This window comes from Parasteatoda tepidariorum, chromosome 3 (assembly GCF_043381705.1).
Source record: "Parasteatoda tepidariorum isolate YZ-2023 chromosome 3, CAS_Ptep_4.0, whole genome shotgun sequence".
In the NCBI taxonomy this organism is placed as follows: Eukaryota; Metazoa; Arthropoda; class Arachnida; order Araneae; family Theridiidae; genus Parasteatoda; species Parasteatoda tepidariorum.
The window spans coordinates 88,938,689-88,956,694 of NC_092206.1; the positions used below are offsets into that span (position 1 = coordinate 88,938,689).

Consider the following 18,006-nt stretch of genomic DNA (forward strand, 5'->3'; position numbering starts at 1 on the left):
ATATATATATACCTTTTGTTCTAATTCATGTTGAAACAAAAGTCAAATGACATTAGAAAGAGAAAATGCTCCAAGCTTTATTTTACATACGAAATAGAAAAAGGATATTTCAGTCAAAATCGACTTTAAAAAGGTAGTCGGGTACATTAATCCATTATTGCAACTTTACAATATTTCTTTGTACGCATAGATTGAATGCTGGCGCATTTACTATAAAATTTTTTTTTAAAAATGAGCAATGCTTTAATAAAATAAACAGTTAAAAAAAGGAATTCTATTTTTGCGCCACCAAAATAAAGAGGCGTATCACTTTTGAAAGACGTGTAATGCATCTGTATTCTCTCTAGTCATGCAGTCTCTTCAGTTATGCGCAATACATTTGCATTCACTCTAGTTATACGCAATGCATCTGCATTCTCTTTAGTTATGCATTTTCTCTAGGTATACGCAATGCATCTGCATTCTCTCTAGTTATGCTCTCTCTCTAGTTATATGCATCCGTAGTGATTCTCAAATCAAATTTTACTGTCAACATTAAAATTACAAAGATGAGAAAATATCAGAAAAATAGAAACGCAAATTTTTTTCCTAAAAATCTTTAAGAATCTTGAGACGAAAAAAATATGAAATTAAGCAATTAACAAAAAAAAAAAGAAAAAAAAAAAGAAAAAAACAAACTATTCTATGGTTTTGCACGAAAATATAAGAAAAAAGTACTCAATATAACTTATAAGAACCGAATTGATACTCATCTGGGTACTACATTCATTTTATATAAAATTTATCTTCAAATGTACTGCCAGAATGTCATTTAAAGTTTTAAAGAAATCAGATTAAAACTCGGTGAGTTTTGAATAACAATAATAACATCAAATAAGCCACTGATTTTTTTAAAATCTTCTTTCATTTGTATGTTTTGAAGTCTTATCCTTGTCAAAAGTACGAAACTTGTATAGGTGTGCTGAAATAAAATAAAAATATATCTCGAAGATTGCTGTTTATTTCGAATGCTTTATTATAGTAATTAGAACTTTAAAACTTTAATACATTAAGAAATTAACCCATTTTTTTTCGAACATTCGAACATGATTCTGCTAAGCGATTTTTGACGTTCAACTCAAACCATCCAATTTCGTTGCCATTTCAAAATCCTTCTACTTTCATCCCTTTCCCTTTCATCTAAATCTCAACAATTTAGAACGAAAAGAGAAAAGAACGTTGAAACCAAGTAACATCGCAGCAAGAAAGCAAGCTCTAAATTCTTTTTTACGGGTAGGGTCTTGCCGTTTAAATGGAGTCCCGGATAAGTCCGGGGACTTCTGTCCAGCCGGATCAAGAAAAGCCGTTAAGCGCGGAATGTACGACCTAAACGTACTGCCCGTTATTCGCACTTTGATAAGAAGGTTATTTTATTGCTTTAGCATCTCTATTGCAGGACTCATCCTGATAAAAAAAAAAGAAGGTTACAGCCGACAAACGTCTGCATTACACTCATCGATTCGAAATCAAGTCACGCTGATCCAAAAGTCCCTTTTTCCACTTTTTATAGACAGGCAGTATCAATGCAGTCTTTTCCACGGCTGATTGTTATCATTTTTACAATATTTGTAGTTGAGATTCATCAATGGAAAGACCAAAAATGTGTAAAATACTGATGAATATGGCAAAAACTTAACTCTAAATTTTTGAAAATGGAGAGGACTAGTTGCGTCAGAAAAATTAATTTTAAATCTTCATTACTTTGTTATATTTTAAAAATATCATTCAAGATTTTTTGTAAATTTTCCCCTCTCTTTTAGTGAATTTTCACCCATTCTTTCGAGCATTTTTATACTGCTCTTCTATGAATTATCACCTGTTCTATCGCGTATTTTCACTCAGCTCTTCTGTGAATTTTCACTCATTTCAGCATTTTCAAACTTATCTTTTGTGAATTTTCACCCAGTCTTTCGCGTATTTTCACACTATTCTTTAGTGAATTTTTATGTTACTCTTTTTGAAAATTTGCACTCTATTTTTTCAAAGAAATTTTCCTAGAGTTCTTCTTGTTTTGATTAAATGATTCATTCTTTTTTCTAAGTTAGTGAAGAAACAACCAATATGGACGTTATCCGCAAAGCAAAATGTCCCCCGCAAAATTTTTTTGTGAATTTTCACTCTACTTTTCTGAAAGAATTTTTACATTAACCTTCTCATTTTCAATTGAGGACTAATTTTTATTCATAAGACGTGATGTCACAAGTAAAATATTTTTTTTTATACTTTGCATTTAAGGTTAGTTATAACCTACCCTGCATAAAATAAATATTGTTAGGATATATATGTTGAGCATAAAATTAAAAATAATGTTTCATTAAAAGAGAAATTTTTTGAATGTTGCTTATTTAACGAATGCATTTTCAAAATTATACCTTTTGTGATTATTGAATGTAGAGCCATTTTAAATTAAATAAATTCTTAATTATTCTTTTAATTAAAAATAATTCATGTATAAAGATTTAATGATTAAAAACAGTATCTGTTTATTAATTTGGTTGCTAGTATGGCTATTTTTTTAGACGATGGATAAAAAAAAAATATTTGTGTGCAATCGATCTTAAAAATAAAGCATTTTCAGTATTCAGATAACGATTAATTCAGTATTCAGAACGATTCTTAGCTCAGCAGAGAGAGATTCTTTAGCTATTTAAAATATTTTAATTATCTTAATAAAAATAAACAAAGTTCATTAAGTACATAAATTCTTTCTAGAAAAATAATTTTGCTTGAAATTAGTGTTCTTCGTTTAAAACATTGATCATAATTAAATTTTATTTATTGCTTTTGCTTTGTACGGAAAGCTAAGAATCGTTCTCGAATTTTAGGATAGTTGTTAGATAAAATACGAAATACAAATTAACTTTTTTTGACTTAGAAATGATTTTATAGCAATATTTTGCATTTTTTACGAAATGTGAAAGCTATACTCTGTTGCAAGTTAAGAAAAAACCATTCTCCCTATGTAAAGAGCCTGTATGTAGCCTGCACGCCAAATGGATGTCAAGCTCCCAGTGCGAAAGATAATAATAACAGTTATTAACAGTAATAATCTATTAACAAGTAATATCAATTAATAAAAATAATAGCTGAAAACTGCAACAAATATACGACTTTCTATTTTGCAACTGAAGAAACTGATGCACGAATAATAAATATTGTTTTTCGATAATGAATACTGTCTTAACTTCTACAGTTGAACAAAAGTAAATATTCTTCATGTCGTATTTGATTTTAAAGCATCTCAGCATAAGACGCGCAATCTTTAGTGGTCCAATCAAATCCAATTCTCTTGCAACGTCATATAGTTGTTTCTTTTTCATAAATGAATGTTTTCCTTATTTATCGAAATATGTCGCCAAGTCTAGGATTACAGTAAATCTACGAAACTACAACCTTTTTTTAAATAATTCTATGATATCTATCGTAAAAAGATAGCATGAATAAAATTTTTGTCTGACGAGTTTAACTTTTAAAAGCTCTTATATTGTTTTTAAAGCATATTTGCATAATTTGTAAACGTAATAAGCGGATGACTACTTAAACCTTTTACCGCGATGGTCTTTTTTTAACTTTCAACGGAGTATAATTATATGCTTACTTTGGAAAATGCGGAGTTTTCTTCTACATTAACATAGAGATGAAACGGTGACAGTACATTGTAAAAAAATTTGGTTCATAGTTGCCTTCATTTTTGGCGTTGATGTAAACTAAATGCATTTTCAAGTATAGAACTGTAGTTATCGTACAAAAAAAAAAGAAAAAAAAACACACACACACACAAAATTGACAAGATAACAATTGTTTGAAGGAATTAGTGCAAAGATATTGCTGGAAATATACTTGCTTTTTTTTTTTTTTTTAATGAAATGTTATTTGCAATGAAGCCATAAATTGATTCTAACGTGCAGGAAAATCTGCGTAGTCAGCAAGAAAATAAACAATAAATAAATAAATAAATAAATAAATAAATAAATAAATAAATAAATAAATAAATAAATAAATAAATAAATAAATAAATAAATAAATAAATAAATAAATAAATAAAACTGTAACAGTGAAAATGTAAATAAGAAATATCACTACATGCACTGTAAAAAATATCAGTTAACCTCAGCACTAAAAATAGTGGTACCTACACTGAGAAAAATTCTGGTAAAATTACCTTATTGCATGAAAATGACATTTGTAGTATAAAAAAGCTTATAATTCTGGTAATAGAAACCAAAATATATGGTATTGAAACTATTCATTCGCTAATTTTTCCTTTCACGTGGTAACAGCTTAGCGGAATTTCTGGTTTTCAAAACTATAGTTCTTATTACCAGATACTTAGTAAGAAATGCAAAACTGAAAAGTAAATTTAACCCAACAAATGGTTTTCATGCAATGCTCTAAGGAATGACGATAAAAATATCAAATTTTACCACATTTACCAAATTTTATCATATAATACAAAACCATATTTTATGGTGAATTTTACCAAAATCATTACCGAAGGGTTTCGGTAAAAATTACCCAGCTTTTTGGTGTCAGAAACACGGTGAATTTTACCATATTTTGATAGTTTTGATCATCCTTTTTTCTCAGTCCACGCACCTAAATATTTAACTGTATAACGAAAAGTTTAAAGTTTACTTTTTATTATTACTATTTAAAGTAAACACTATTATAAATTGTAATACTTTTCAAAATTTTCAAACACATAAAAATGACAAAAATAGAGATTTCCCATCATTTCTACATCACGTTCTGGTCAATATGCTAATTTAATCACGAAAAATGCGAAACGGTATTAAACTACTGCAAAATTCTCATAAACTTTTCACCGCACAGAACGCGATGATTTTTGCAACAGCAAAAAACTCAGCGAAACACGCTTTTTTCTAATTGAGATTCTTACAATTTGTTATTTCCCTCCACTCTTCCCCTCACAGCCCATTCCTCTCGCTCTAATTGCCTCTCCCGAAATCGTGTCCGAGATTCACTGGGAAGATAACTTCGAAGGATGAGCTCCGATCTCGAATTCTGGAGTCCCCTTTTATACGAAATGAGAGGTTTTTATTCGAGAAAACACAATAAAATTTGGACATCTATAGCTACTCTTTCTCTCGAATAGAACTCTTTTTTAGAATGGCGGAAGGCGTATTTCTCGTTTGCTCTTTTATTTAACCGTTTCGGTTATAGTGACGGAAAATGGAGTTCAAAGTGCGCTTAACTTTGGAATTAGGTGTTGTAAATACTTTGTCTCGTAAAAACGTTTTGTTATTATGGAGATTTAGTTATTCTTTTATAGCTTTTTATTTGAATTTTTTCGTTTTTTGAGAAAGAAATGTTTTGCTTTGATATTTATCTTTGTACCGTCTTGATTCGTGAGTGAAGTGTGTTTTTTTTTATTTCGTCTGAAAATAGTAATTTTTGACAATACGTTTATTTTAGCTTATTTGACCTTTTTTTTTGTTTATGGCGCTTATAAAATGAGTTTGAATGATACTGTACAAGAGATTGTTGTTTGGAATTAGTATGGATGTGAAAGCTTCTCAAGTGAAAATGTGAAGTTTTTAATTATTTTGTTGCTTTTGCCATTTTTAAATTGAATTTAAATGTACAAGTTTCTGAAGTGCGTGTGTTTTTAATGATTTTTTTTTCCTTCAAAAAAATTTTAATCAAATTTATCTTTACTAATTAATAATTCTAAATTTTTTTTCTAGATTTTCACTAATAAAATAAAAAAAAAGTATATTGTAATTTTTTTTTTGCAGAAGATATTGTTTTAAATATTCCACAAAATGTTTAAAGCGGGAGAAAGAAGGAGGTAGAGAAGGGAGGAGGGAGTGAAATAATAAAAAAGAAAGGAAGAGATGAACACCGAATCAGAAATGACTGAAGCTATTTTCAACCCGTTACAGAATTTTTAGTAACAACAATAATTTTGATATATATATATATATAATCAGAATGTCTCCAAATAGTTTTACTATGACTGAAGCTGTTTACTCACAATCCTAGCTTTTATACTCAGATTATTGACAAACGTACCACGTACTTATGAGTAAAACCACGATAATGGGTTTCTATTACTCCTTTCGTTTGAATGTAAATATCTATATAGATATATATACTTTTATTATAGTTTGAAATTTTTAAGACATTCCCAAGTTGATATTCTTTATTAAGGAATGATTAAATAATTTTTAAATCAAAATTGAAGCAATTTCTTATTTTTCTACAATAGTGTGCAGTTTTTTTTAACAGGTACAAATTATTTAATTATTTTTCTTTATCTACTATAGGCGATAAAAGGAGGAAGAATGTGTATATTCTATTTTTAATTGAAATACAGAAATCTAACCAATAATTTTTAATATGTTAAAATTATAAATTATTCAATCTCCAAAAAGAGGTCTAGTATTATTAGGATTTATTCAAGAAAAACAATTTAAATCTATAACGACTCAATACGTTTTTTAAAAGGGATTTGTGATACGAAAACATTTGCTTATAATAATGTTTTGTTTATTCACTTCAAGAACTAGTTCCCAATGAAAATAATTCTTGCTTTGGATCAAACACATTAAGTCCATTTTTAAATTGTAATTATTTTCTCTTTACCAAATTGATTGTCTAATTTAGGTTTTTTATATAACTGCAATGATTATCCTATTTAGGTTTTTATTTAGATTTTTCCTTTTGGTTTCTATTTTCTCCGTAATTTCTTCCGATTTTTTTTTAAAAATAATAATCGTACTCTTGTCCAATTTTTTTTCGTTTGTTCCGTAATGATTGTGTTTATTTATACCGAGTTGATCGAGTAATTTGGAAAAGTCTTATAAATTATAATGCTTCTTTCTTTTTTAAATCTCAAACAAAATAATCCCTTTTTATATTAACAATACCCTTTCTCTTCATAGTAATATGCAGGGGTGTAATAGATAAATTGGATTACTATTAGTTATTATAAATTTTAAGCATTAATCGATAACTAAAACATTATTTAAAAATATAGTCGCAAAGTTTGTTGTATTTTATTTCTGCATTTAATACTCTTGGCTTAACCTACCTCGACAGATAAATACCAAGGGGGAAGAACGGTATGTATTTATTTTTCACAAAAAGGAAGATTGGATTTTCCATTTTTTTTCATTTCAGGATTGCTATAATTTGACAAAACAATAACATGAAAATTTGGTTCTCCCTGAGAGTTATTACACAGTAAAGAGGGGTCGTGCTGTGAAAAAGACGGTGCCTGTCCCCACGTAGGTAAGGAAAACAAGGAACCGTATAATGAAGAAGTTGATTGGAAATTTAGTGTGGAAGTTTTGATTGGGAACGAATTTGGAGAAAAAATGGTTCTTGTTTAACCCGATTCTCAAATTTTATTTTTGACAGCATTTGCAAATTTTGCGCTAAAATTTTAAGGGAAGGTAAACAATTATTTGTGGCATTTATGTATCCTTTTATTTTCATGATTTTAATCGAACACTTGCTCCTGAAAATTCTCAAACCTTAAAATTTGTTTTTTTCTTCTTCAAAATCAGCTTTTACGGACAAACAAGATACCCCCCGCTGGATTTCCGATGAAATGTTTAATTATGAGAGCTTATTTAGTTACTGTTTAAATGAGAAGTTCAGCACCAATGGATAATCTTTAGCATAAATTGGCATATTGGCGCCTTATAACTGTTTGCTAGAATGCGAAAAGGCGAAATCACAAATATAATCCATACATCGGCTTTAAGATTGTGATTATTCTTTCGGAATTTCTTCTCATTAATTTACATGTAATTTAATTCTAAGCAAAATTTTATTTCTGCAAGGAAAAAAACTTCTGTTAAAATTACCGTATTACATGGTATTGACATTTTTGGTAAAAGGAACCATAATTCTAGTTAAAGAAAAAAAGCAAAATAAACGGTATTTAAACTATTAATTTGATAATTTTTCTGCTCATATGGTAAAGATTTAAATTCTGATTTTCAAAATTATAATTCTTATTGCAACACATTTAATAGAAACTTACCAAACTTTATAGCATAATATAAAATTATAATTTCTTGTTAATCTTACCAAAATCATTACCAAACCTCTTTGGTAAAAATGTATAATCTTTTTGGTGCTCCCAGAAAACCAGAAGCACGGTAAATTTTACCATATTCCGATATTTTTGACCATTTTTTTCGGTGTATTACTTAAAAACGAGTTTAAAATTGAACAATTATTATAGTGCACGGAAAGTAATTTTGTACTAGAAATTTCATGCGATTATCTGGATTTTTTCCCACTGGCCTTGTTTTCGAAGTTTTAAGAAAAATAATTAAGTATTTTGAAAAGGACAATATGTAATTTTTCGTAAATTATTATTATTTTTTAAAATAGTAAGCTTTTGTTTCTATGAGCTTTGTTTTCTACAATTATATTTGAAATTTGATTTTTATATTGCTTATTTTTGGTTGCTAGAAAAAATTATATAATTCCTCTGGGAATTTTTTGGTTAATTTTTGCTCTTTCGTCAATAAGTCACAAAAACGTGAAAATTTTCCTCTGACGGAAAATTATTCTGCAGGTTGTAAAAATGGAAGCAAAATGGTGTTAGAATGCAATGGTGTCAGATTGCAATAATAGAAAAACGGTTTCTGTTTAACGAAAATTTTCGATGTTTAAAAAATTGTAAAAGGCTTTCTGAAATAGCAATTTCATGGATTTTTTTAAAAGGTTGGCATGTTGTGGAAGGTTTTCAAACACGGATAATTCTATTCTTGACTGCCACTTGAATTTGGCAAAGCAATAACACTAATCAAAATTCACGTTTTTAAAACCTTTTTCTTTAGAGAAAGTGCGAACATAATTTCTTTTTCTGTTTTATTATAAGAGGCAAACAACCTTAAGAAATAAAGTCATACTCTTGATCAACAATCAAAAACATCACTTTGTGATTGAGGTCTAAGATAATTCCACTCCAAATAAATATCTAGCTTCAAAAAGCATTTTAATTGTTTATTGTAGTCAGAAGAAAAAAAAACCAACTCTCATACACTACATTGAAAGTGTTAATAATCAAATCAACAGAACTACTTTTTTAAAAATCGTGGCCAAAACATAATGAAGTTGCAATTGCTTCCATCAACAACTGACAATACTATTGATGTAAACAGCAGGTTTTGCAAAATGGATACAACGGAGGAACTCACGCTCATGTCAACCTTTTTACTCCAACTAGGCAATGAAACCATATTCAAGCCCTAAGTACAGCCCTTTCGCGGTGACACCCATTGTTGTTAAAATGCCACGGGATTCGTGTATGAAGTGGACATCGTAATTGAGGGGGATAGCCGTAAATGTAGCCTTTCAGTTCGGAATTAATGAGAGATAGAAACACAAATTTCCGTGATTTTCAACCTATCTTATCGTCGATCCCCATCGGTTAAGAGTCATCCTTTTCGGCTCGTTTTTTTCCCTTCTCTCAACCGAAGATGAATGAACGCGGAGAAGGAAATCGGTAAGTATGAATTCTCTGGAATGAGAAAGGGTATATCCGTGATTTTTCTTGGGAATATTGTAAGCAATAAAGGTTGTTGGCAAGGGAAGGTTTAGCAAAAGGGTTTTTAACCTGTGGGTCGCAACCTTAGCTTTGGTTGCATGAGCTACCAAAATATGTCTTCAAAAGCATAAATTCTTATTGTCAAATGGGGTGACTTTGCTCCAAGTGGGGGTGTCTTTGTGCCATTAAAGCTTTTAAGAATTAAATGGCAAGTAGCTATTCCTAAAATAAAGATAATGGCAACTAAGGTTACCTAGATTAACTGTTCTCAAAAGGTGTTCCGTAGACTAGGCTCCGTGGAAGGGCTACAGATGTTCCGAGAATTAATTAGTCAATAAGCTATGATTTTTGAAATCTTCAATTGTATCTAATCAATAATCCGTAATATATTCAACACTTTTCCCATTTTCAATAAACTATTAATGCCAGTGAAAACAAAGCAAAAGTTAAAAATATTCGTATTAATTCTAATAACAACACATTATGAAAAACATACCACCCATTTAATAAGAAATAATAAGAAATTGCGTTAATATTTTCAATCGAACTTCTCAAAGAACTATTTAAGAAATAATTAGTTAAATCAAAATAGTTTGTGCATAGAACGTTTGGTAAATGCATTCACTATTGTAAAATGAAATTTATATTTGAAATTGGAGCTTCGTAAAAGGAAGGATGAACAATTAGGATTCTATAGCCGAAAAATAGGGTACCCCTGACTTAGATGACAGTTTGAGAATGTTTTAAGTCTCAGGAGCAGCACTTGGTTAGGAAATGGTTGTCAATTATGATTACTGATTCGTGTTGATCTACAAAAATATAATTTTCTTATTTATCTTTTCCCATCTGCACTGAACTCAAATCACATACGGGGAACAAACTTACAATATTGTGAAGTATAAAGTAAACTGATATCCAGATTCTTAATATAATGCACGCAACATATTTACAAATAGAAATCTCTATATCATTCGGTCTACTTTGTATCCCATGATAATGAAGACTATTCCATGTTGAATGGAGATCTTTCGTAAAATTTCTGTTACGTGTTAATCAATGATGACAGCAATAATCATGACTGTGAAATAAACTTATGTTGATTACCTTTGTAACGAAGTTTCATTACCAGTGAAAAAGGTTAAAAGAAATGAGATGGCTGAGCCGGGGATGAAACATCAGGAACTAGCAATGTGTACTGTGTTGTACTTAATGCGTATTATGCTGTTGTCCAGTATTTCCGCAAACTGTACCTCAGGAGGGGATGTTTAATTAGCACAGGGGCTTTTAAAATTGCGTGTCGTAACACTAACGTTTGGTTCCGGGGGCTTCCAAAATGAGCTGCGAAATACAATTGAAAAATAAATATTAAAGCATTCATTTTTACTGTTCTGGCGAGTGCAGATGGTGCAATCTGCAAAAAATGTCATAAAATCAGGTACAGAAATGTTATTTTTAAAAAATAGTGAGTATAAGGGCTTAAAATAAAAGTAAAAAAAAAAATTGTTTCAAAATAGTAAAAAAGTTAAAAATTTCGAAAGTGTGTTGTTTTAATAAGTTATGAGTAACAATTTCAATAACTTAAGGGTAAAATGATGATTAAAAAACTAAAAGTAATTATCGGAGAAAGTGAAGAAGGAAAAACAAACACACAGAAAAAGTGAAAAAAAAGCAAAAAACATATTTAAAAAAGTACACTTAACAGAAAATTGAAAATGTTCATTAAAATTTTAAAAAATAAAATAAAATTTTTTTTAAATTTATGGGATTATTTTAATTCGTTTATGGGATTATGGGATTGTAAGAAATTTTCTTTTTGATAAAACTTACATTACATAAAAAGAAAAGAAAAATCTTTGAGGACAAAAAAATAATAATATTTCGAAATAAGTAATGGTTATTTTTATGAAGTAATAACTATCAAATTAATGAAGGACAAGAAAAAGTACTAATTTTAAGCCTGAACCTTTTTTTTTTGTCACCATTGCATTGTAAAAGAAATCTGCTACATTTACGAAAAAAGTCTGTCAGCTGGTGTGCCAGCATAAAATCGTTTATTTCACAGAAAAATATTGTCATTTAAAAACATGAGACCGTTTTTTTTTCCTTCTTTTTTTTAGCAGATAAGTACTTTTATCCTACAAACGAACTCCATTATTTTATAACCATCTTTGAACTGCCAACCCAATTTTGATGGCTACACATGGTCAACTCCGTAGCCTTGTAATTTTGAACCAAATCCAAAAGACAAGGGAACTCCTGGATCAAGTATTGGGAGAAATTCGCCTTCGTGCTGGACTTTTTGACGGAACTGACCTCCCCTTTGCTTTACATGGATAGGAAAACCACGAAAATGTCCTGCAGATAGTCTGACGGCAAGTGGATTCTAATCCATGATCCCTTTACTACTAAGGATATTTTTTACGTTATCAGTACTGGGGTTTGTGTGACTGGGTTCTGGAATTCGTATCGACTAGCTATCACTAAGGATCGATCCAGGGTCAATTCATTGGGAGACGAGTGCTTTATCCACTGAGTCATCACGACTCAAACTCAATTATTAAAAAAGAAAAAAACTCTGTTATTTTAAAAATTTATATAAAATAACATTGTAGTCGGTGGGAACCGAGAGCAGAATTTTTACTGCCAGTTGATGCTGGGATTCGAACCTTGGTTATTTCATTCGAACGCTGCGTTTTTTCTGAGTTACTGCAGCTCTATTGTCTCCGTAAGAAAAAATCTTAAATTGTTTTTATTTTAAAAGTTTTACTTATAAGAATAATATTTAAGTGTTAAAACGTTTAAAACTATAGTTACCCACCCATACAAAGATGTTTGGTAACTTAATTTACCTTACCTACCTACTTAATTTAAATTAAATTAATATTTAAGAAACATAATAATCAGAGCATCAATTCGAAAAAAAACTCAATCTCAGTTTTGTTTATACGATGTTCAAAACCATGAAAAATTACTTAAAAACAGGCTCCTACAGGTCAGGGAAAACTTGGAATTCTCAGGGAATATTTTTTTAACTTAAAAAAAAAATAGGGAATAGTAAAGGAAAGTTGCTATTTCTGACAAAAACCTGGAAAATTCTTATAACATACTTGGAAAATAACCACTCTTAAAATTGTCAGTATGAGTAATCAGTTACTGAGATTCGAGTTAAGTAATTACAACATCTATTAGAATGTATTTAACAAAATTCCACTTTTCAGAATTTTTTTTCCATGTTTCCATTCTCATTCTATTATATGCTTTTGTTCACCAAATCTAATATTTGACATTACAAATATAGCCGACCGGACTGTATAGGGGTCAGGGAACTGACCTTGCATCAGAAAGGTTCTGGGTTCTTATTTAGTCTCTTACTTTAAAACTCTCTAAATATTTTTTTCTAAATACTATTTTCTTCAGATTAATGCTACTTCAGAGTTTCAAAAGTTATTTTGTTTATATTATTTAAATTACATTCGTCGATTCAACACAATTTGACCCATACTTTATTATCAAAGTAAATATAACTTATTAAAACGTAAATATAATTTACTTACCGTTTATTAATTGTGAAATAGTGACTTAATTTCTTAATCCTAAAAATGTGACATAATAAGGTAATATCACGCGACTACTTCATAATATAATAAAAGAACAAGATGTTTATTTTTGTGCTTATAATTTTGAATTAAAATTTAAAAAAAACATTTTAGCAACTGTGAATAATATTAAGAAGGGATGACAAATAAGGATTATTGGTAAATGAATTTCAATTAGTGATAAATAAAAAATTTACAAGAAAATGCTATCATAACATTTATTAATCTTATGATGATGACAGCCAAAGATATTTTAATCTTCCTTGTTCATTTTCCTATTCAATGTGATTTAATCATAAGATTCATCAATTAAAGTGTTGTAATTTTTCTTTTAAGTACGAAAAGAAAAAACAAGAGTTATTTTTTATGATAAATAATAAAAATCATTCTTTTTTTAAATCTCAAAACAATCTCATAAAAATTGCTTAATTGATTATCTAATAGTAATATGACAAATCGTGATATGCCTCTTCATATAAAAATGAAAGTTTCTTTTAAATTAATAATTATGAAACCTATCAGAAGAAAAATCAAGTTTTAGAATTATTCTGTGTGATGAAAGATCTAATTTTACGTCTTTTAATTCATTGTATCTCAATATAATAAGAAATCACAATCATTATTTCTTCATAGTTATGGAGATTTTCATCAATTCGATTTTTTGTACGTAAAAATTAATGACTATAAACATTGTTAAGTATTTTTTGCGAGGCAATTTTTGGTAAACTAAAGATGATTTTTATATATGATCCGTGTTATAAAATAATTTAACGATATTAATAGTTTATCATTGAATAGTTTGATGATATATAATTAAAATAGTCTAAGAATATATTAATAAATAAAAACTTATGATTTGAATTCTTCAATAATTTTAATTATAATTGTCTAAACATAGAAATAAAAATGTATTTTAAAATTTTGTAACAAAATTCATTTAAATTGTGACAATTATTATAAATTATCTATATTATAAAGCATGAATTCTTACATTTTCATTGAGAATATTTGTATCGTAGACAATTTATTCAGAAATGTTAAATTTCGACATCTTAATTTTTTTTACCACGAAAATATTTGCATTATAGTTAATATTTGCAACATAGTCAGTAGAATTATTTTTTTCTCATTGTTTGATTATTGATTTATGCTTGTGACTCTTAAATAAAAATTAAATTTATTTTCAATTTGACCATTCAAGATATACATACCACAGATAATGTAAATTTATTGCACAATCTGTGATAATATTTAAATAATGCAATTCATTGCATTAATACAATGAGCAAATTCACATATTAGTTCATTTTGTAAAGATATGCAAAACCTAGTCTTTTTTGAAAAAAATAATTCTTTGACATGAAATGACATCCTTTAATTTTTCAAAATCAAGTTTTATTTTAAGTTTTAGGACATACCTGCTAATTAAATTTTTTAGTGCAAGAGAATACACATGAATAAAAAATAATTAAATTTATCATTATCTTACAATTCTGATACTATAGAATCTCTCTATGGCATTTCTACTAATAAAACTTCCTAATGGTAATGGCATTCCTGGTAAAAAAACACCCACAATTCTGGTTATTGAAACCAAAATATAAACAGAATTACCATAATGAATGGTATTTTAGCCATTCATTTGGTAATTTTACCGTTCATATGATAAAGGCACACTGGAAATTCTGGTTATCAAAATTATAGTTCTCATTACCACACATTTAGTATTGAATGCAGAACTGAAAAGTAAATTTAACCTAAAAATGATTTTCATGCCAGGCTCTAAAGTATCATGATAAAATTACCAAATTTTACCACATATACCGAATTTTATCGAATATTTTAAAACTATATTTTATTATTAATTTTATCAAAGTAATAACCAAAGCGAATTAGTAAAACCAAGCGTGCTTTTTAGTGCTCTTTTAGCACCAGAAGAACGATAAATTTTACCATATTCTGGTAGTTTCGACCAAACTTTTTTTCTCCTCATGCAAAAGTTTCAAAGGATATAATTATAATAGGGGAAATACTGATTTATCGTGAATCAATGAAATTAACTTCGAAATAAAAAAAAATATTTAACTCGAAAATCATAAATAAAACATTGAAATTGGTTATTTTCGTCAATTTTTTAGTTGTCACCTACCCTCCCCCTACTTCATCACCTATTCTTACCCCCGGGACTTAAACATTAACTTAAAAGGATATCAGTATTTCCCCTATTCATTTCATCTATCTTCAAANAAAAAAAAAAAAAAAAAAAAAAAAAAAAAAAAAAAAAAAAAAAAAAAATCATCCCCACAACAGCTCGTTGTGAGCCAGGGTGTGATAGAGCTTGAGGCTCTACAATTTCGTCACCATTGCCATGATTCTGGCAATATAGTAAACAGTGTGCACACGCTGCGTTTGCTTACCAAGCAAGCTGGTATCTATTGCTCTGAAGCTGAAAGAGCCCAAGCCGCCACTGGGAATCGAACCCAAGTTCTTCACAATAATAATTTAGTATCTAAACCACAAAGCAACTACGGCTCAACAACCTCTGTAACTATGAATCTTTTAAAAAAAATCGAAAGTAATTTATTACATAACTTCAAGAAGCTTTTAATATTTTTTTCAATATATCATGAAACTTTAAATTCTGTGCTAATTTATTAAATAAATTTGTGCTAATTTATCAAATTTTATACAACATGTAATTTTGAAAAAAGTAATAAGTATTGTCTGCATGAATTTGCTAAATTTATAAAATCCCTTATCCTTCACAAACTAATCTAAAGTAGATATAAACACATTTCTTTTATTTATTTTATACTTACATATTAAAAATAAATAAATAAACAAATGCAACTGTTTGTTAAAAAAATTTCGTCTGTTACTAGGTTCTAGAATTTAAGACAATATTGAAGTACTAAAGGTAACTGAACTGTGCTGCTATTTATACAAATAAAATATTAAAATAATTCATATAGTAGGATATAAGTTATAAATTAATCGATACAAAAACTAAAAAAAAGCACCAACAAAAAAGCGAAATCAAAAAAGAACTTCCACATTTCCATTTCTTATGTCCGAAGAAAAATAAAAGGGATTGAAAAAAAAAAACAAAGAAAAAAAAGGACCATAAAAAAGTATCATAAATTGCAAAGTCGTTTTCCTCTTACACGTCGTTTTGTTACAGGTTGTATAAGAAGGTGTCATAACACTGTAAGAAGCTGTAATACAAAAAAGAAGAAAGAAAAAAAAAAGAAAAGAAAAAACTGTTCAGGCTTCATTGAGCAGACAGGAGGAGCAAACGATTGCTCACGAACTCGACGAGCATTGGAAGGGGGGCTGTCATGAGGTTTCGAACAAGAAACAAGAGCGTACCTACCAGTCTAGAACAAGATTTCATTCTCCGTTGATTCCACAGCATTTGGCACAAAACTATTTTTGCGAGAGCGATCGAATGTCGCCAATAAGCTCGATAATCATTGCAACCTAGAGTCAGGTCTAAGATAAGTGAAGGAGGCGGGGATTTAAAGGAACTAAAGAGCATCTTCAGTATCATATTTGAGTATGTTCTGAATATCCCCAGGTGTTAAAAAAAGTGCTCTTGGAGTTCCTCTTTTTCTCTGGTCATCTTACAAGTGGTCATTGGGTATAATTGTTAGGTAAGTATTATTTTTTCGACTGCTGACGGCTTTTTAAATTGCTTTTTTTTAAAAATTATTTTGTGTAATTTTTTGAAATTTAATTAATTTTTTTGTAGGGAGCCAATTTCAAGTTCTCTTTAATATTCTCGCAAAATAAATGTTGACTTGAATTGATGAATTAGCTTAAGACTTAAATCAATTAAATTTCATTTTATAAAACCCTACTTTGAATTATTTATAGACTTTCTTTTGAAATACATAATTGATCGTCGTTTCAAGCATTTAATTGATTTTAAAAATCAATCAGTTTGCAAAAACTATTTAAAAATATCTTTTCGTAAATCTAAAGAAAATATTAAAATAAATATAAAGAGATTATTTTGAAACTACATTTTGACGATTTTCAAATAAGCATTGTAATCCTCTTAAATTGTTATGAAACCGTTAGATTGCCATTTAAATTTATATTGTATTGAAAATTAAATAATTAAAGAAGTTGTTCTTAATATATTATTAGAGCTATAGTTTTTTTAACTTAAATTAATTTTACTAAAATAATTTTTTAAATCATTATAATTACAGTTCTTGTGAAATTTTTGTGCAATTTAATGGATAAGAAAGTTATTTCCTATTTATATTATTTTTGTGGTAACATAAGACATGTTGATGCTTTTTCTTTTCAAATTTTTTACTTGTAAATTATACATAGCTTTAAAATATTATTTAATGTAACTTTTGTTTTCCTCTGATTATTTTTTTTGAATTGCAGGAAATATTAACATGGTAAAATTATTTTTAATATGCAATTAAGAAATATTTGTTAAAATAAAATAAATAATTCCCACAAAATTCCAGTTGATTAAAAAAAGGATTTTCCTAGAAGAATAGCCACTTTTATGAAACAAAGAAAACTAGTGACTTCATTTCTGGCCAAAAAAATTTATTTTTAAATTTTCTACTTGCACTTCGTCTTTTTAATTATACCGTAAAAAAGTTTCAATACTTATTTAAGACTTTATTTAGTTTTACTACATTTATTTTAAAATCGATTTATAAAATTGTATTGTTTAAAGATTAATTTTCTGCAAAATAATCGTAATTAATCAAATTAATAAAAAATTAAGGAAAAAGAATCCATAAATTCAATAAGTTAAAAAGATTAAAAAAAGAATCTATAAATTCAATGAAATTCAAAATTATC

The 18,006-nt window shown here is 28.3% G+C and overlaps 1 protein-coding gene across 1 annotated transcript in view; it reads left to right on the top strand.

Moving 5' to 3' along the window:
- The first annotated feature begins 16,490 nt into the window (after positions 1 to 16,490).
- The window catches only part of LOC107448008 (uncharacterized), a 37,293-nt gene continuing 35,777 nt past the window's right edge, over positions 16,491 to 18,006 (top strand). Inside the window, exon 1 of the mRNA XM_016063103.3 lies at positions 16,491 to 16,823. The gene's annotated coding sequence lies outside the window, so the exon portion shown is untranslated. The remainder of the gene's footprint in view (positions 16,824 to 18,006) is intronic.